The sequence below is a fragment of the Microcebus murinus genome, chromosome 11 (genome assembly GCF_040939455.1).
Source record: "Microcebus murinus isolate Inina chromosome 11, M.murinus_Inina_mat1.0, whole genome shotgun sequence".
NCBI classification, from domain to species: domain Eukaryota; kingdom Metazoa; phylum Chordata; class Mammalia; order Primates; family Cheirogaleidae; genus Microcebus; species Microcebus murinus.
The window spans coordinates 63,416,073-63,437,517 of NC_134114.1; the positions used below are offsets into that span (position 1 = coordinate 63,416,073).

Sequence of the window (21,445 nt, forward strand, 5' to 3'; positions counted from 1 at the left end):
CCTATTATATATTTTAAATAAAAATAATGTATTTTTAAACATCCTCAGAGAAACATAATCTCATTGGGTAATCAACTCTTTCTAGTTTTTAAAAATATTTTAAAGGTCTTAAAAAAATGAACAGCCAAGCACTTTATATAGTGAAATTCCAAAACAATAAGAGAAGCCTGTCAATTTGAAGAAATCAGTGAAATCATTCCTTTGGATCTTATAAACAAAATAAAACAAAAATAAAAATAAAACACAAAAATAGTGGCTAGATGAAAATTTCTCTTAGAGATATAAAACTTAACATTCAATTCCTTTTTCTAATAAAAATCTAATTTAAATCATTTATATTTTCATTTTGAATAATGAGATTACATCTACCTCCAAAATTGTGAAACAAACTATTTTTTTAATATATTTCAGACCTTCTGGTGATACAGAATTCTGATAATCTACGATGAATAGAAAGATAAATTTTGAATTCCTTTATCTCACAGAATGATCCACTTATAAATTTAAGATGTTCTAATGTAAACTACAAGTATTTCAGTCACATACTGAGCCACCTAATATTGACATTTTTTTGAAGCCCATAGAATTTCTTACATTCTTTTAAAACAATTATGCATCACTAGGATAGATCATCATAAATAGAATCAGCTGAATTGTTGCAAACCTATCAATAAATAAGAAAAATATTGTTCAACGATTCACTTTTAAGTCAGCAATTTCAAAAGCATTTTATATATTTCAGCCTTTGCAAGCTACACTATACCACAACTCAGAAGTAGTCAATGTAGAACAAGTGATAACTCTCATCCAAATATGACAACTGTCCTGTAAATAGAAATAAGCTCTTAATTTTTACCCAAATCTTTCTTTAAAGATAGACTGTGTTGTGATGTGTAGCATTCTGCATATGTTCACCCTTAAAGTGAGCTCAGATGTTGCCTCCTGGGGAAGTCTCCCTGATTACCTGTCACCCATCCATTTCTCCAAGCAGAATAGTCACTCTCTTTTCTCTAATCCAGAAGACTCTACCAGGGCACTTATTTCATTATGTTGTAATAAGTATGTATTTTTTTTTTACTGTACTGTGAAATTTTTAATTTGTGAAAGGGTACCTTAGTCATTGTTCAGTGTATAAAGATCGAATGTCCTTGTTAGCATTCTTTTCTCCAAACTACACATACACATCTCCTTGTTCCCTGCATAAAAGTTTTCCAAGTCCTTTAAACAACCTGGTCACCCACCCCTACATGCACCTTCCTTAGTAAATGCTTCCATGCCTCAAAAATAACATTCAACATTGGAGTCAAATCTATTTATCTGAAGATGATTTACAGAGCTCTCCAGAGTTTAGGCCATTGTGAGCCCTTGTATGTAAAACCAATTTGTAACACGTTTAAGCATCTTGGACAGTCTATAAGATAAAGTCATTCAGTACGCACAGGTTAAGTAGCATCTATGTACCAGGCACTCTTCCAAGTACTGGAGATCCTGCCATAGTCACCCAAGGAGGCATTTCTTGTGTAGCCTCCCAGAATGTGTTAACACAAGTCACACATAAACGGGAGTTTCATAAACAAGTACTTTCGGAATACTCTGGCTAAAATCAATATTAACAGACTTCTTAAGACCTTTTGCAACTTCTATTGTGCAAATATAAATGTGACTCTCCAAGACTGAAAATATAATATGCAGCATTTCTCAAACTTATTTGATCATATCACACTGATTTCACAATGCATCTTGAAGAAGCAGCTCCTGAAAATATTTTTTGCTATACCCTCTAGAATTTATAGACAAGTAAACAGATCATTGTGGACTAAGGAATAAGAGTTACGGTAGCATCACAGGGTGTGATGCAAGTACAGAGGAAAGTTTTAAAAACAGAGTGTGAGGAAAAGCCTCCAGAAATAATATGTGACATAGATCTCCAAGGGCACGTCTCAGTAAGTTAAGTAAAAAGAGGTCAGTGATAAGGTTTGCAGAAAGATTTTTCAGGTGTGTGCAAAGCTCAAAGTGGCTTACTGTGCACAGTAGCATTTCATGGTCAGAACAACTAGAGCAATCATATGAAAAAGGTAACAACAATACTTCTAGTGAGAACATGACTGCTAAAGTCAAGAATTCTCAACCCAAACCCTACTTTTCCAAAATGTATGCAAAACCAAGAAGAATGAAAAATTAAAATTAAATAAAAATATTTTCAATGAAGCTAGAAAACATATAATTTTCAGATTCCTAAATATAACTATGAGTTGCCAAAATTAATTGACCATACAAAAGTTATAAGGGAGTTAATGAGGAGGAGAATCACAGAAAGTAGAGGGTGTCCAGTGTCATGTAAGGTCCCAAAAGGAATGAGCATAAAAACCCCAGCTCTCTAGAAATGAGAGCCACATTCTGAAATCTAAAAACTGTTAATTCTTGTTTATAAAAAGCATGTGAGGACTGTGTTAAGCAAGTTAGACACCAGTTTGATCTAGAGTAACAAAAGATGAGGGACCCTAAAATATAATCACATCAAAAAGCCATATTTACAGCAAGTAATACTGCTGCTTCTGTGGCAGAAATCTGTGGAGAAATATTCTATGTAGCAAATTATTCTATAAGGTGATCACTCCATCTACATAACTGGAATGAACCCTACAAAAAATAGCTGGTTTAGGAAAATACACTCACTTAATAAAAGCTAAATTAATGAAAAACAAAGAAGTACAGGCATATCTGGGAGGTACTGCAAGTTCAGTTTCAGACCACTACAATAAAGCAAATGTCACAATAAAGTGAGTCATATGATTTTTTTGGTTTCCCAGCACATATAAAAGTTATGTTTACACTACACTTTAGTCTATTAATGGTATGATACTTATGTCTAAAAAATGTAAATACCTTAATTTAAAACATTGCTTAAAAACGCTAACAGTCATCTGAGCTTTCAGACTCTTTGTGCTGGCAGACAGTCTTGTCTGCATGTTGATGGCCACTGACTCATCAGCGTGGTGGTTGCTGAAGGTTGGGTGGCTGTGGAAATTTCTTAAAATAAGACAACAATGACATTTGCTACATCAATTGACTCTTCCTTTCATGAAAAAATTTTCTGTCACATGCAATGAGGTTTGATAGCATTTTACCTACAGTAGAATGTCTTTCAAAACTGGAGTCAGTCCTCTCAAACCCTGCCACTGCCTTATCAACTAAGTTTGTGTAATATTTGAAATCCTTTGTTGTCATTTCACCAATGTTCACAGCATCTTCTTCAGGAATAGTTTTCATCTCAAGAAACTACTTTTCTTTGCTCATTCATATGAAGCAACCCCTCATTGTTCAAGTTTTATCCTGAGATTGCAGCAATTCAGTGACATCTTTAGACTCTACTTCTAATTCTAGTTCTCTTATTTCCACCACATCTGCAGTTACTTCCTCTGTTGAAGGCTTGAACTCCTCAAAGTCATCCAGGAGGGTTGGGATCAACTTCTTCCACACTCCTGTTAATGTTGATATTTTGTACTCCTACCATGAAACATGAATGTTCTTAATAGCATCTAGAATGTTCAATACTATAAAGATACAACAAAAAAAGAAAACTACAGACCAATGTCCCTCATCACCATACATGCAGAAATCTTCAATAAAATACTAGGAAACTGAATCCAATAGCACATCAAAAAGATAATGCATCATGACCAAGTGGATTTCATCCCAGAGATATAAGGATAAGTCACTAAACACAAATCAATAAATGTGATTCATAACATAAACAAAATTAAAAACAAAGACCATATGATCATCTAAATAGATATAGAAAAGCATTTGATAAAATCCAGTACCCCTTTATGATAAAAATCTTCAACAAACTAGGCATAGAAGGAACATTCCTCAAAATAATTAAAGCCATATATGACAAACCCACAGCCAACATCATACTGATTAGGGAAAAGTTGAAATAATGCCCCCTAAGAACCTAAATTTTGATATACATAGCTGATTACTACAGTCAAGCTGATTAACATATCAATTTCTTCGTATAGTTGTGTTTTGGGTGTAAATGTGTGTGGTGAGAACACTAACATCTACTCTCCTCGCAAATTCAAGCATATAATACAGTATTATTAACCATATTCACCATGCTGTACATTGCAGCATTATTCACAATAGCCAAGATATAGAAACAATCTAAGTGTTTCTAAGTAGACAGATTTATAGAGAAACTGTAGCAGTTTCTTTATAACACACACACACACACACACACAATGGAATATTATTCAGCCCTTAGAAAGAAAGAAAGCCTGACATTTGCAACAACATGGATAAATCTGGAGAACATAATGCTAAGTGAAAAAAGTCAGACACAAAGAAAAATATTACTCACTTATATGTAGAATCTTAAAAAGTCAAAGTAGGAGAAAGTAGGGAGATTTTTCAGAGGGCTCAAAGTTTCAGTTATATGGGATAAATAAACTTTAGAGATCTAATACACAGCATGGTGGCTGTAGTTAATAATATGGTATTATATATTGGATATGTATTGTTAATTTAACAAAGCAAATTGTGGTCATAATGGGTAGGAGATGAAGTTTTGTGTAAAGTAGGGAAAGATAAGAATATGTAATTTTATGGGCCTGTATTTGCCTAAAGAAACTCTTGCAGAATATAAAATACAGTGGTTACCAGTGTGTAAATAAGGGAAGAAAGGTAAATGAGGAAAAGGAGAACAATGAAAGGGAGGCTTTGCAGATTACATGTATTTACATGTTTTGTTTTTTAATTTTTGAAACATGATTGCATTGTCTATTAAATGGGTTAAATTTTAAAATCAATTTATTTTAAAATAACTGAAATCAATACTTATTTAGTTCAAGAAATAGAAGCCAAACAATAAACATGATACCTTTGGCTATCTTCCTTCCTGTCTCAGAGTTTGAAAAGTTATACTTTTAGAAATTCAGTGGGGATATGATGCCCCTGATTAAAGTTCTAGTATGTTGCTATTTTTATGTACCAAAACAAATTAAATTTCCTAAGATATCTCAGGATAGGAATTATAAATTTAAAAATTTTTTAAAGGATACTCTGAAGAGATGAAACAATTTATAATAAGCTGAAGCAGTGAAGATATTCCATGCAATACAAAAATGTCAGCTTCAAAATTAATCTGAAAATCACATATAAAGGGAAAAAAACAAGTTTACCATTAAATGATCAACTGACAACATGAAGCAGAATATAGTGAAATGCATAACATTTTATTATCACATCTATTTCTTACAATTCAGAAAACCATAAAGAATATCTTCTAAATCTATAATTTTAATGCATAACACTGTAACACATTTCTAAAGTAAGTTTTAAAACGAGTCAGCTTTATAAGGCTGAGTGACATTTTGTCACAGATTTAAAGGAAAATGCTGTCTGTTAAGATCTTGTAATACATATAATAAAGAAACACACTGAATAAAGTTAGACAAATTTGAGAATTTTGTTATCACCTTAACATCAGGGTGTTAATGCATATATAACCACAAATATTTGAACTATTTCTTCCATTATATCAGATGACAAGAAAGGTGCCTGAAAATTGTCTTATTTGTTCAGGTAAATTAAATGATGTCAGATCAATGAGTGATGTGCTTATCATTATAGAATCTAGATGTTCAGAGTATCATGGAATAAAACAACATTTGTAATGGTGTGAAAATGAAATACTTCAACATGGAAAGGATTTATTTCCCCAAAAGGATTTATTTTTATAGTACTCTTTTTCTGTTGGACTAGCTGGCTCATGAGTCTTATCTATGGAAAAATAACCTAAAAATAAGTGTCAATTTAATTAAGCACAGCTAAGGTAAAGAGACAAAGGGAGCATTCAAATTGGATAGATGGGTGGCGATGGATGTCACTGAGGAACAATCTTGTATTAGTTCATTCACTGCCAATTTTAAGGGCTACATGTTGGTTGTTCTCACAGAAGAGCATAGACGGTGCACACGAAGGAATGACCACAGGATGGGGCCAAAGACGAGGACACTTTAAACTCAATGAGCTGCAAAAATATGAAATAAAAGGGAAAAAAGGAAAAGGACATTCTTAAGATATTTCACTGCAGTTCATGTGGAAATAATTTGATTTCATTTTCACTGGCTTTTCTTTAAACTTTGGCATTTTTACATATTTTTTTAAAGTGCTTAATTTTAGAAGTGAGGAGAGAGCTCAAGAATGCCCAGTTCCTGCTCCATAAAGGTTCTTGGTCTTGAAGGCTCTGTGTTTCTATCCAGAGCTGCAAGGATGGAGGTTAACTTGCACAGTACAAGAGCAACAGGCCCAGGAGTGGGAAAGGGTTATGGCCACTAACCCTGCTATAATATGGTCAGATATTTTTTATTTGTCAAGAGAAGCTAAAAATCTATATCATGAATATTCTTCTGGTATTTAAAAGATTTTTTAAAGTTATTAACAGCCTACAGAAAACTAGTTTACAATCTGTGTGCTTTAACAGTAATAACAGCTAACCCTTACAAAAAACTCCCTGTTATTCTAAGTTTTGTACATTTATAACTTCATTTCCTCTTAATAACCATTTGACATAAGACCTTCTTTATTCCCATTTTTAAGATGAATAAACTGAGGCACAGACAAGTCTATAGTTTGCTCAAGGTCACATAGTTGGCAAATGGCAAAGATAGGACTTGAACCTAGAAGTCTTCTCCAGAATTTACACCATTAAACACTAAGAGATGTTACAGATAATTCCTATCAGAATATTTCCCCTTCAAAGAGCTCGTTATAAATATTTTATTTGTAGAACTAAATTAACCACTACTTGCACTATGACTACTGATTTATTTCATGTAAACATGTTTTAAATTAATTTTTGCATTTTAAGAAATTCATGAGCCACCACTATGTCTAAAAGGCCCAATTTGAAAGAGAAGTTATTTTGGAATACTTAAATTTGTCATTTATTGAATATTTACTAAGAGTAAAACATCATTTTGAAAATATATATATATCTTTATGTTTCAGTTATCACTTTCCACTTTACTTTTTTAATAATTTTTTATTGAAAAATAGTGAATTTAAACTAGAAGCCAACCTAAATAATGACTTCTAAGTTTTATTAGAAGATTGAATTCATATTTTTTAAACACCTTTTTCAAAAATAAGGAGTTTACCTTAGATCATGCTTGAATTCTTCTAAATTTTGCACTTTATTATCTGTTTCTATATATCTAGATTTATAAGTTAATTTAAATATGTAAAAGCATAGAGGTTAGAGACTGTTTATTCTTCATGTGAAAATGTAGAAATATTTGGTAGGCACAACGTGGATCTACTACCGTGTTTCCCCAAAAATAAGACAGGGTCTTATATTTATTTTTCCTCAAGAAGACACCCTCGGGCTTATTTTCAGGGGATGTGTTATTTTTTTTAAGTACGGTACAACCATCTACATTTATTCAAATATAGTTAAGTTGTCTTCTTCTGGAACATCAGCATAACTCTCCAAACCCCGAATTCCATCCTGAATTTCTTGCGACTCTATATCCTTTAGAACCATTGGCCCCAATCTCTCACGTGGAACAATAGAGCTCTCATGGGGCATATGAGAAGGGCTGCTTATCTTCTTTACCGCTCCGCAACGAAATGCATGGGTTGTGCAGATACGCTGCATAGCCACGCTCATCACTAGGTCTTATTTTCGGGGTAGGGCTTATATTGCACAAATGCTTAGAAATCCTGCTAAGGCTTATTTTATGGGTAGGTCTTATTTTCGGGGAAACACGGTAGCACCTCACTATCTGTGGAAGGACTTTCAACGTATTACAGTCTTACCTGGGAAATTTAGTAGCTACTTTTAGAAATAGCATTTCCGGATCATCCACTGGGGAGAAGAAATGTCAAGTTGTCTTAAAACTGATATTCAGCTGGGTTTCCAAAGCCACCAAGTCAGCCTTCAACAATTCTAAGAATAACTATCAATACCTCCATTTCTGGATATTTTTCTTTTATTCCAAAATTGTTAAAACAAAGATCGTTATCTCAAAAGTGTTTATTGTGAAGTTTAGATAATGTAGTAAAAATATTAATAATAGCACATTGCCTTAGATACATATTTAATTGGGGACCAAACTGAGGCTATTATTTTTAGTGTGTAGTGACAGTGGCTCATATAATGATAATGATTGTGATTGTTCAGATATATTTATAGAGGGCTCTGAGTAAATTCCGTTGGATTTTTCCCTTAATATTATACAGACCACACTAGTTGTGCAGTCAGAAATTTAATTATGTGCGTGTTTGTCTGAGGTAATGCAGTATATGTAACATATTTAACATTATCTCTCTTTCTCTCTTAATATATAAACACACAAATATATATCATAACAAAAATGCACACATGTTATATTGTCATAGTTTTCAAAGTTAAACTTACAGTGAACATTTTTCCCATCATTTTTTTTCTGGCCTGAATGTTTTAAAATATCCAAAAAAGGTAAAATACCAGTGTTGCAGTATGGTTCTTTCTTGCAAGGGGAGACATCCATAATAACCTTAAAAGATGAAAATTGTATGTAAAATAGATGAATTATTACACTAAAAGCAGCAAAATTACTTACTAGAAATGCTTGATCTAAAAGTTAAATATATCATTAGCATTCATGGAAGATGAGAATATGTTCTCTACTTTACCAAAAAATATACAAAATAAGTTGTTGTCTACAAAATAAATTCATATTTTAGAAAGCCACACTTCCAGAGCTTTGATTTACACTTGTGTTGGTTGGTGGTGAATAAGGAAATTAGACTAAGCACACGAATGAAGTTAGAGGATAGTTGTTTTCAGGCCGATAGTGAAATGAAAGCAGTACCCTGCCAAAAGATTAAATCTGACTTAACATTAAGTTTCCAATATTCTAGCAGGTGGCAGCAACAGCTGCAACAACAGTAATAGCAGTGGTGATCATTTATAGACCCTGAACTACATGCTGCAAACTTTTTATGCAGTTCACAATCTGTCAATACAATGGAAGTAAGGCGGCATTTGTATAACGTAAAATAGTCACCTGTCCATGACTGTCCTTATCATAATAATCTCTGTGGCCTCTAAAATTCCAGGATGAATATGAGTAACAGCGGTTATATATTTTCCACTAGTAGAAAACATTATAATTGATGAAAAGGCACTATGTGCTTAACTGACCTTTCCTTCTCTCCACAGATTTAACCCTTGTGTCATTAAAAATTATGATTAAGAAATAATAGGGTAAGTTCGTGTACAGCATAAAAAATTTATTTGGCTCAAGCTTCCACTAGAAAACTTGAGAAAAATTCTACTGAATAACACTGTCTGTCACCACATGTAAACCATTCGGTGACAAAGCAAAAATAATAAACAAGCAGCACTATTTGAAAGTGACCTCAATCAAGGTACATATACTCACTGATTGCCTATGAGCGGCCTATTTTTTGCCCCCTGGGTGGTGTGTGCTATTTTCAGAGGGCCGACTATTCACCTCCCAATGGCATAAGCCTGTCCCATCATAGCTACAGGCATTAATTACCCATGCCTCTTGAACTTATATGCACACCTTTCTGAGATCTAATTGTAAGGGAGAAACCTGAAAAATTCCTTCTGCTAGAATGACCCTCCATCAGGTCCAATTTTTTCTAAAATACCTCTCATAGAGAGTCTAGACATGGATAACAAAGAAACATCTATACTGAGTGTACACAGAAGTATGTATGGTCCTCCCTTCTTTCTCTAGAAAGTCTACTTTTTCACTATTAAAAATCCATCTGTTCCCAATATTGACTATGGGCTCACCACCATCACCTCCAAATTCAGACTTGTGGCTTACTGCGACTCTAAAATCCTCAAGTGAGAGGGATTTCCTGAAATGCCACCATGGAAGGATGTGAAACTCTCAACTTTCCTCACTAACATAAGGTACTTAGGAGCATTGTTAAACTCAAACACACACACAAACACACACACACACACACACACACACACACAATAGAAGGTCATGCGCTATCCAGAATTTCCACTCCCTCCCCTGCCCCATGCAGCTTCAGTCAGCAAACAGTGTGGCATTTTTATTGTGCAAAATGCTACATATTTGAATCACCACTACTACCTTCTCCTATGACCTGGCTGATGTCAGCACTGATGGGTAAGTGGGAAGAAGTTTGAGGAAGTCATTAAAAACCCAGTAAACTTTCAGACCCACAGCTGATTTTCTTCCAGTTGAGCTGGGTCCATGGAAACACAGTGCACAGCATTGGATAGGAAGCCGGGCTTAACCAGGTGGCACCAAGGTCTAGCAGACAAATCAGGGCTTTGCGAGGTGATAAAAATGAAATGAGCAAAGTCACACCCTAAGTTAATCCTCCAGACCGTCCAGTGAGCAGGAAACAAAGCCACAGACCAGTGGCCCCAGTGGTGACAATATACTGCACAAATGGTCAGAAGAAAGCTGAAATTAGGTTCTGTCCTCGTTACTCACTTTGCTGTATTCTAATTGCCTAGAGTTGTGCTCTAAGAAAGTAAGGGAAGGGCCTTCTTAACTTTTAAGTTTACAGTGAACATAGCATATTTATATCCTAAAGTTCTTTTTAGAAATAATATGAATCTAACCTTACAAAGTATAATATTTTCTATAAAAACAAATCTGTGGGTCACTGCTAACAGTACTATTTATTTTAGAAACTGAAAGAATAAAAGACAACTTAAAGATTTAGAATTCTGCCCAGACTCTCCTTGTCACTTAGCAAGGATAAACCCAAGCTTTCAAATGGTGAGCATCTTTTTCCTATTCTCAAAATGTAGTAGAGGCTTTTATTGATAATGAGGATCATAATGGCATCTTAAACCAGAATATTGCTTGAACACCTAATAATATCTAAACAATAAGGAAATTACATCTAATCTAAACACTAAGGACATTACAATCTAAATGTTGGGTAAAGCAAAGAAATAGAATAATTTATAAACAATTAAAAGTTAAATTATGGAATGAGTATTTTTGCCATATACATTTGGGAAAGATAGTTGATGTATAAACACATACACACAGTCATGTACCACATAACAATATTTCAGTCAAAGACAGACAGCATATACAACAGTGGTCATATAAAATTATAATGGAGCTGAAAAATTCCTATTCCCTAGTGACATTGTAGCCATCATAATGTAATAGTGAAACACTATATTCAAGTGTTTGTAGTGATGTGGTATAAATAAACCTACTGTACTGCCAGTCATATGAAAGTATAGCACATACAATTAGGTACATTACATAATACTTGATAATAATAATAAATGACTATGCTACCAGCTTATATATTTACTATATTAAACTTTTTATCATTATTTTAGAGTGTATTCTTTCTACTTATTAAAAAAAGTTTGCTGGGTACAGTGGTACATGCCTGTAGTCCCAGCTCCTTGGGAGGCTAAGGCAGGAGAAAGCCTTGAGCCCAGGAATTCAAGTCCAGTCTGGGTAACATAGCAAAACCCCATCTCTAAAAAAATAAAAATAAAAAATAAAATTTTTAAAAAGTTAACTGTAAAACAGCCTCAGGCTGGTCCTTCAGGAGGTATTCCAGAAGAAGACATTGTTATTATAGGAGATGACAGTTCCATCCATGTTATTGCCCCTGAAGACCTTCCAGTGGAACAAGATGTGGAGGTGGAAGACAATGATCTTAATGGTTCTGACTCTGTGTAGACCTTGGCTGATGTGTGTGTTTATGTCTTAGTTTTTAATTTAAAAGTTTCAAGTAAAAAAAAATTCAGAAATTTAAAAAATACAAAAGCTTACAGAATAAGGATATAAAGAAAGAAATTATTTTTGTACAGCTGTACAATGTGTGTGTTTTAAGCTAAATGTTATTATAAAAGAGCTAAAAAATTTAAAAAAACATTTAAAGTGTATGTTAAGTTAAAAAGTGTAAAGTTAAGAAGTTATAATAATCTAAAGTTAATTTACTAAAGAAAAAATATATATATTTTACAAATTTAGGGTAGCGTAAGTGTCCAGTGTTTATAAAGTCTACAGCAGTGTACAGTAATGTCCTAGGCCTTCACATTCACTCATGACTCACTCACTCACTGACTCACCCAGAGCAATTTCCAGTCCTACAAGCTAGCTATATTCACTGTAAGTATCCCATATCATCTTTTATCTTTTATACTGTATCTTTTCTGTGTTTAGATATGCTAACATACACAAATACTTACCATTGTGTTACAATTGCCTACAGTATTCAATACAGTGACACGCTGTTCAGATTGATAGCCTAGGAACAACCAGCTAGACCATATAGTCTAGGTGTGTAGTGGACTATACCATCGAGGTTTATTTAAGTATAGGCTATGATTGTACAACAAAATTGCCTAAGAGTGCATTTCTTAGAACATATGCCTATCACTAAATGATGCATGATTGAGTATAATATGTATATACTATATATATATAGTGTGTGTGTATATATATATGTACACACAGATAGCCTCTGACATGATAGTTCTACTTATAATTTTTCAACTTTACAATGGTGGAAAACCAATATGCATTCAGTAGAAATTTTTCTACTTTATTATCAAATAGGCTTTGTGTTAGATGATTTGGCCCAACTATAGGCTAATATAAATGTTAGGTACATTTTAGATAGCCTAGCTATGATGTTTGGTAAATTAGGTGAATTAAATGGATTAAGTGCATTTTCAACTTACAATATTTTCAACCTGCAGTGGTTTATCAGGACATAGCCCCACCATTAGGTGAAGAGCATCTATATATAGGATTGAGTGTCTAGATAATGTTTCAGAAAAGACATAGGGAAATCTAATTGGAGTATAAGCAAAGGATAGTAGCCCAGAAATCCTCAATCCCTAGAAACAACTCAATCAAAGGAAAAGAGATGGAAAACTATAGTATATGTAGAGAGACAATGAATGAAATGAATCTGGGAAACATAGACTATATGTATTAGAGAGCAATGAAAAACAAATCTGTATAGGTCAGGTACTCTCAAACTTGTATGCATGTGCATAAAACTTGAAATCAGTAGGTCAGGAGGATATTATAGTTTCTGTAATGAGGGTGACACAATGGAAGAGATGTTTTAGGAAACTATGCAGGTTAGGTTTAGGGAAGGATGACTTAATTTATTCATATAAGGCTAAGTCCATAATTCAGATATATCATAAGGATCTGAGCCATAGCAGAATATTTGAAAAAGAAAAGAAAGGGTAAATTGGAGAAATATTGAAAAAGTAAGAAATTCAAGTCCCTGACATACTGGATATGGAAGATTGAGACAACATATCAAATATGACTCCAACAAGTGTTTATATATAAGGAAGCCTATAGGATACTACTAGAACAGTACTGAGAGAAATGGGGAGGTTGAGACATGGGGCCTTGGGTAGGGGCAATGCTTTATTTTTAATATTTACTATAATTCAAGAAATGACTGTTGACACTCAACACTATCCTTAATTGCCATCAAAGGAAGAAACATTATTCTAGTTCTGAGGAGTGTTTAATGTAGTTTGGCAAAAATGCAATGCAGACTATTATAGAAACAGAAATAAAATTAAATATGAAAACTGCAATAATGAGAGAAATGATATTTTTAAATCACTGATAGAATTGAAAATAAAGGAGTAACACAGGAAGTGGGGGCAGTGGATTAAAATGTCACAAATGCAAAGCAGGATACTGAATCTTGAGTCATGCCTGGAGAGATCAGATATAGAGAAGGAAGAACCGAGGGGGAGCCAGCCGCAGCAGGAATCTGCTGAGCTGTCAGAATGGGAAATGTGGCTGGGGGAGCTACAGAAGTAAAGGCGACACTAAGTGGAAAGAACAGGCAGTTGGGAAAAGGTTGCCTAAAATAGAGATTTGCAACACACAAGCTTAGAATCACTAACTAGTGAATAAAAGACAAGCTACCTGACAGTACCATTTCTCCTGCTTTCTGACATAAACATTATTCTGTACTTACAATGTGCTTGTTCTAGTCCTATTCTCCATGGAGATAGAGACCTTGTCAGCACTTTTTGTTCTATTTTTTAAAATAGTAATATAATAAACACTTCTCCTTGAAAATTCTCACTTGTTTGAGTTACTATGAAAGTTTTTTTAGAAAATCTTTAAATGAACTATAAGCAGGTAAAAATCCTACTTTGTAATATACAAAGTTCTCTAAGGAGAAGGGGAAAGAAAGGTGGTGGAGAACAAAGCAATAATAAAAAAAAAGCTACTGTACAAACCAGCACAGAAATGGAATTCCATTAGAAAGCAAAGGGAATGAGCACATGTTTAATCAATAAAGATGATGAGTTCTGCAGAGTACAGAGTGGACCTTCAGAATTAGTATTGCAAGTTTGGCAATAGCGAATAACCATATGCTCTCTATCATAACACACAAATTAACTTGTTAAATATTTGTAGAGTATATCACAGTGTTTTGCTTAGAAAGTGCCTGAGTTCAAATCCTGCCATCTCCACTCATTACTTCAAAGACAAGAAAATTATTTAATTGCCGTAGGTTTTAATCGTTTCATCTGTGAAATGGAGGTAATATTAATATTATCTACCTCATCTGGTGGTTATTAGGATTGATTAAAATACTATTTTAAATCACTTAGCATATTGACTGGCCCATAGCAAGAGCTTATTAGGTGCAATATAATTACTATTAGGAGAATTTTTTCCTCTTTGATTAAATAAGGACTATTGGCAAATACCCAATTAATAATATTTCTGAAACATAGATGCTATGTATGGTAATAAGCCCTTTGATGACCTTTGAGAAAGGATTGTCAGTCACTGGTATTTTCAGGTTCAATTTCCTCTTTCATTTTCTTGGAAAGACATTTTTACGCCTTATAGGTATTTAACATTTCCTTCAAACTATGAGTTGTGTGGCTATTCTACAACTTTAATTGAACACCTGCCCTATTCCAGGAACTAAAGCAGTAATATTGCTTCACATATGATATGATTTCTCTACATGATATCAAAACAACTGATTTCTTGGTAAAAAAAAAACAAAAGCATTAATTTAAAATTAAAAGTAATGCTTTAAAAATGCACCTAAAAACCATGAAGCTTTAAATTAGATTAACTAGTATCTCTTTCATTGCCAAAACACCAATTTACCTATTTAGATTTTTTTATAACATGTATGGAATTTCAAGTTATAACATCATAGCACCAACAAATAGATTATTACAGTTATATATGTCCTACATAAACAGTAATACTGAATTGTGCCAAGGAATTTTACATATGTGGAAATACAAGCAACATAGATCCGTAATTTAAGAAAGATCAGTGCCTCCTTTCACTGTTGTAACACTGTGCTATTGTTTGCATGTAAAATTACCACCCACTAACAGTTGGGAAAGCCTTTTCAGTTGTTTCCAACAAAGAATTCAGTTGAATAAGAAATGAAATGCAAGAGATGTTCAGTGTATATTGGCCAATAAGTTGAAGAATGAGAAAGTGTGGAAATATGAGCACTGTGTTACATTTGCTTATTAATTCCTGTCATTCCCATTCCCCAAGAATTCTCTCAAACTTAATCACAGAAACATATCCTGAACAACTTGCAGGACTGAAATGTTAACCTTCAACATTTTGCAAAATTCTTCTCTAAACACTTCCTCTGGAAAACACACATCTCAAAGTGCTAAAATTGTCTCCTATAATAACCACAACAGGATCGTAACAAACCAGCTTTTAAAAACCAAATAAAGTCTTCCGTGGGGGCGGCTCACCACTTCCCCTTTTTTAACATGCAGGAACTAATTTAGCTGAGAAGATAAAAGCAAGAGCTGCCTACAGATGTACAAGGAAACTAGATCCTAGAGCATAAAATGCCTCTGTGGCAGGGTGGTCTGGACAGTTTTCTCTAAAAAGAGCCTTCTCTGACTTAGAATGTCACAAATGGAAAACAAGAAGTCTGAAATCATATGTATTTGTGTTGAAGTAGACAGAAGAAAGAAAAGGCACCTGACATTAGTTCCAATTATAGCTATGTATTTTCCAATTATGTAATTGTATACCCATTTTCAATTCAATGCCAATAGAAGGCTATAATTCAAGACCAAGATGAAGGGCTACTCTCAAACTACCAACCATATCAGAAGAGTAAAGAGCCTAGAGTTTCTGTCAAATAACCAAATCCTCCCCTCTCTTTCATAGAAAAAAAATTCATGAAATAACCATCTCCTCTACAAACCCTTCCCTCTTTCAGAAATATGGTCATTTGGACCCATCCCAGGTGGTCATATGACATAGGATGTGGCTTTCTTACCGAAAATCCCATAAAGTGTACTTTGTTCATTACTCACTTATAACTTCCCAACTTCATTTTGTACTTGTTCAACTTGTTGGTTATCTATTTGATTATGTATCTGTGGGATATATTCTGTGGACTCTGGTAGACTATAACCTTTAATAGTACTGGGCACAAGCCTCATTAGCTCAGCATGTTTATTTTCTAACAGTGTCCTCATAAATTAAATGTTCTGTAGTTTTTAATATAATGACAAGAGTGAAAGGATATATTATACAAATACCATAAGGAGAAGATTCTGGCCATCCTTCTTTGGCTCTCTGTGAGAAGTTTTATGAGACTATCTGTCAATACAGTGTGTCTCATAAATTTTTCTGGACTTTTTCATTTTTTTTCAAAACATATGAGAATCAAAAGCAGTAAATCCTATTATTTTATAAATTTTTAAAAATGTGGTCAAAATGTGTCATTTCATTGGTGAAGCTTACATATTTGAATGCAATTTGCAACATTTATTCCTCTTATTATCGTCACAAAATATTTTTGAAAGGTAAAATTGAAATACCAAATTAGGAGAAAATGTAAGGTAGGACTTGACCATGTGAAAACACACAAGCCTAGGCAGAAATATGAAGTAAACAATGTACATTTTTAGAATTATTACTTTTCTTAAAACTCTGTATATATCCAGAACCTATGACTTCTTAGGACATCTCAATATATCATTATATTTTCCTTCTAATTCATAGAAATTTTTCTGTACTGGATTCCATTGTATCAAATCTTTGGGTTTTTTAATCTATATATTTCACTTCTCTAATCCTCACTCTCTAGAAATTAATTTGCCTTTTAATAAGTCTTTTAGGAGATAATTTCTTGACCCAGGGGGTTTTAGAATCTTTCAAACTGTGTCAACTTTCTGTGTTACTGATTAATCTAAATGGCTGTAGATGTGAGTCTATATTTTGTCTGAGTATTTTTAAACAAGTTTAAAAGTGAGGGAAAAATCATAATCAATTGATTGTTTCACATAGCTAAATAGTAACTTCAACTCTCCCATACTGATAAGGGTGATCATAAATTGTGACCCCCCACAATCTAAAACACGACAAAATCAGACTATTTTGTTTGATCTTAACATTGTTACTGTCTTGGCTCCCTCAATATCAATGGCAATGGAAAAAATTAGGCAACTCTTCTCTTTCCCCAATCTCATTCCTTCCCCCTTGTTGGAGCAAGACTTGTGGAGAAGTAACTAACTCTCACTTGGGCACATTCCTGGGCTAGAGAGGAGGCCAGCAATTAAAGCATAATGTGGTCCCTTTCTTATTCTGGTAAATTCTAAGCAGGGAAAAACTAATTTCAACTCTGTATAAAAATATGTCTTACTGATTTTTTTTTTGATCACATATAACTTTGTAGATCTTCCCATCAATAAATAGGGGGAACCTGTTTCTCCAACACCTAAATCTGAGTTAATCATATAACTTGCATTACTCAATGGTATTGTAGCAGGTGTGACAAAGGAGAGAGTTGAAACCAACTTGTGCTTTCAGACTTGCCTTCTGGTTGCTCTGGGAACCCTTCAGCTGCCACATGAATATATTCCTATGACTAAGTCTGCTGGGTAATTAGAATAGGCTTGCTGGATTAGTTGAACAGTTTTGCGTAGGATAAGAGACATGTAGCTGAGGTAACCAGCTAACCAGAACCCACCACCTAACATGTGAATGAGGCCATAATGACCTGTGCCCCCCTTGGGCTACCAACAACAGACATGGGAGTGAGACCCAATAAGCTGCAATGAAGAGCAAAATGACCAGCTAATCCCAGCCCAAATCACCAACATACAGAATCATAAGATAAATTACTAGTTGTTATTTTAAGCCACTAAGTTTTGGTGTAGTTTGTAACTCAGTAAAAGCTTTCCTTTCCATGAAGAAAATGGGATTTTCTTCTTAAAGAAATGTTTTATTTTTTTCAATATGGGTTTGGACTTGCTATTCCTGAAAAATTAATATTTGTCTTTGGGAGAGGTACATATGTTTATCCTTAGCATGTTATAGTGTAATAAAAGCATCTGTAGTTTACATTAGCTCAATTGTCGAAAAGAAAATTCAGCCATGGAAAATGTATCTCCTTTGACCAAAGAATAAGAAAATGAGAGACAACAACATGGGCTTAGACTTCAACTGTGTCCTGACCGTCCTAACGACCCTAGAAGCTCTTTTCCAAATGAGAAGTTCAGACTGGATGAATGTAGGAAGAAGGAGTTGGCCACTGAGCAGGAACATTCTTGCAAGTGGGATGGCAATTCCTGAGAAAGGTGGTTGGAGAGTATCTCAGAGTCAACTGAAGAAGAAAATACTAGAAAGAAGGCAAGAACCTCAGGGAAGAGCAGAATCAACTAGGACTTGGGGAATGCTCATTAAATTCACTTTGTGAATTAGTTAAGTACCTTCTCTCTGGTACTCTGGGAAAACTTCTATTTATCAGCTATTAAAATATTTCCCCTTCTACCTTATAATTTCCTTTTTTAAATTGTTACAAATGAATAATAAAACAAATTTTATAGATTTTTCCCAGCCTGGTATGGTAACCTTGGAAACACTGCTAAGAGCAGCTGGAAAATAATGCATGTCCCTAAAGAAAACTAAGCAGAGACAGACAGCTAGACTGAACTTTTTTCCCCACCCCTCCCCCATCAGACAGTAGAGGAAGCTGACATCCGAAAGAAGGTGGCAGGACAATACCTGGGTTTCAATACCTAGAAATAGACAAAGGTGCCTAGGGTCAGGATTATTCAGAAAAATCTTAATAAACAAAATCTCCTTTGAGCAAATTCTAGTTGTGCATCTTTCTCTCCTGAAATAATCACTATGAAGTGATTCCCAGTTGCAAGATGGAGAAGTTAATGGAAATGAAATACTAAACCAGTATGCAGCTAATTTCATCTTCTGTTGACCTACCTTAAATAATGATCCCCTCTTCTCCTGAAGCACCATTTTCTTTCTAGTCTTATAGTTATTTCTGAACACCTATTATACTTTCTGGGAGAGTGCAAGCCATTCAAAGAAATGAGTCATATGCTAGCTGTCAATGAATACCCCTAAGCACCAAGAAATACACAGTACTTTGGGTAGTTCAATATTTTTTTGATTTAGTTTAATGAAGACATAAGCAAATACATTTCTGAACATTTACACAACCAACAAAAACCTAAATAATATGGATTAAATCAATAAGTAAAATAATTCACTTCAAGAGTAAGAACTATTGAGAAGTCCTGGATTTAGTGAGTAAAATCTAGAAAAAAAATGAGGTAAGAGGTAGCTTATTAAAATAAGTTTGAAGCAATACTCTTAGTTAAGGTCCCATGAGTTCAGAAAAGGATTAAACAGACATCTAGCTTAATAATTTATAGGCTTAAGAACTTTATTCATTTAAATAAGGAAAAAGAAATCCACATTTAAAAATAATTTTTGAATATTTCTCCAATGTTAATTTAAAGGTATTAATGTACATTTAATTTTCTACACTAAATATTTCTAAGACAAAGAACCAGGAGGCACAAAGTTGTAAAGCAGACAATTCTAGAATATTTTAAAAGGATAGTAAAGGGATGGTTTCCACAAAAATGTCAATTTAGTTCACTTGATCAAAATGTGATATTTTAATTCTCACCTTTCCTCCTCCTCAGACATTCTTGCTCCATCCTTCTTCATGCTTTGGGAAGAATCTAAGCATATCACAAGATTATTAGGAAGGGTTCTGAAAAATTCATGCCCTAGATGAGAGGGGGGGAGAATCTTTCCAAGTCTCAATATTAATTCAGAATCTTAATTCTGAATCTGAATTAAGTTATTTAAAAATAAATACATAGCAATCATTTTAGGTTCTCTGCAATAGCAACAAAAGCTAAATTATCTCTTTCAAACAATCCCTAAGCAAGATACAGAAAGGGATTGGTATTTATGTATTTCCCCATCTCTCTAAAATTACAACTTCCCAAACCTTCTGATTTTGTTCCAGTAAGATAAATTCAAAGGCCCCATTTCTTGCCTTTGGCATTAATTTGAGAGATGACTCAGACATCTTCTCAAACCTATATACCTTTCCAAAATGGCACAAAGCAGATTTAAACGGATACAATTTCAAAGCTAAGCAAAAAAAATTTTAAATATTCATACTATAGATTGAACATCTAAAGAGATTTTAGAGTAAGTTTCCTTTGAAAATTCTACCCTTGAGAGATAGTTCACTTTTCATCACACATTTAGATTTTCATTTCATATTTGCTACTTTCATAGAGCATTCTGAAACTATTTTTCCTCTTGTGGTTGTACTTTAACACTAGATCTAATGCAGAAACCACTTTTTTCCCCTTACCTTAAATAGGAACACAATCTGAATAAGTTAATTTTATTTCTCTCCTGTTGCAGAAGTTCAGTCCAAATGTCTATAAACAGATTTCCAAGTTATCTTTCTCATATTTAGATTCAAACAGTTCATCCATCACAAATACAGATTTGAAAATTATGTCCACAAATCCTTTAAAGAAGCCTATTACATTTCTTTTGAATGACTGCAATTTGTTGAAACAGCAAGCAGTAAAACTATACATGTTTGCATATACACTGAAAAATTATATAATCTGAAAATTCTATTTTACTAGCAATTTAGTAACACATTATACCACATTGCTACTGCTGGAACTACAGAATGTAGCCTTTCATAAAATGATGAATTTTTCTGAAATAGTGTTTTTAGATAATAGCTTTCAAATTTCAAAAAACAGTAGCTATAGTCTAACACCTAGCCCTTTGCTATGTAAGTAAAAACCACAATTTCCCCCAAAGTGGCTTTAATGAGATCGGCTGAAGTTGCAGCAAAACAGTGCAAAGGAAAGAAATACAAAGAAAAACAAAATAGTAAAAGAGAGAAATAAAAAATTCTCTCATGGCTTAATGGTATAAGAACTGTTCTGAATTTTCAACTCAGGCGTCCCTGAAGTTAACATAGAACAAAGAAACAAAAATATTTTATATAGAAACATCTCTTATATTGGTGCTATGAAGTGAAAAATAGAGACTACTGAGTAGAAACCATAACTTTGACCAATCAAAGAATC

The 21,445-nt window shown here is 33.7% G+C and overlaps 1 long non-coding RNA gene across 1 annotated transcript; it reads right to left on the bottom strand.

Moving 5' to 3' along the window:
* Positions 1 to 5,225: 5,225 nt before the first annotated feature.
* Positions 5,226 to 20,567, bottom strand: LOC142873804 (uncharacterized). Its single transcript, XR_012921776.1, has 4 exons — positions 20,505 to 20,567; positions 19,999 to 20,053; positions 8,429 to 8,546; positions 5,226 to 6,037 (listed from the first exon to the last, which is right to left on the bottom strand). It is a non-coding gene; the product is annotated as an uncharacterized LOC142873804 (long non-coding RNA).
* Positions 20,568 to 21,445: the final 878 nt, after the last annotated feature.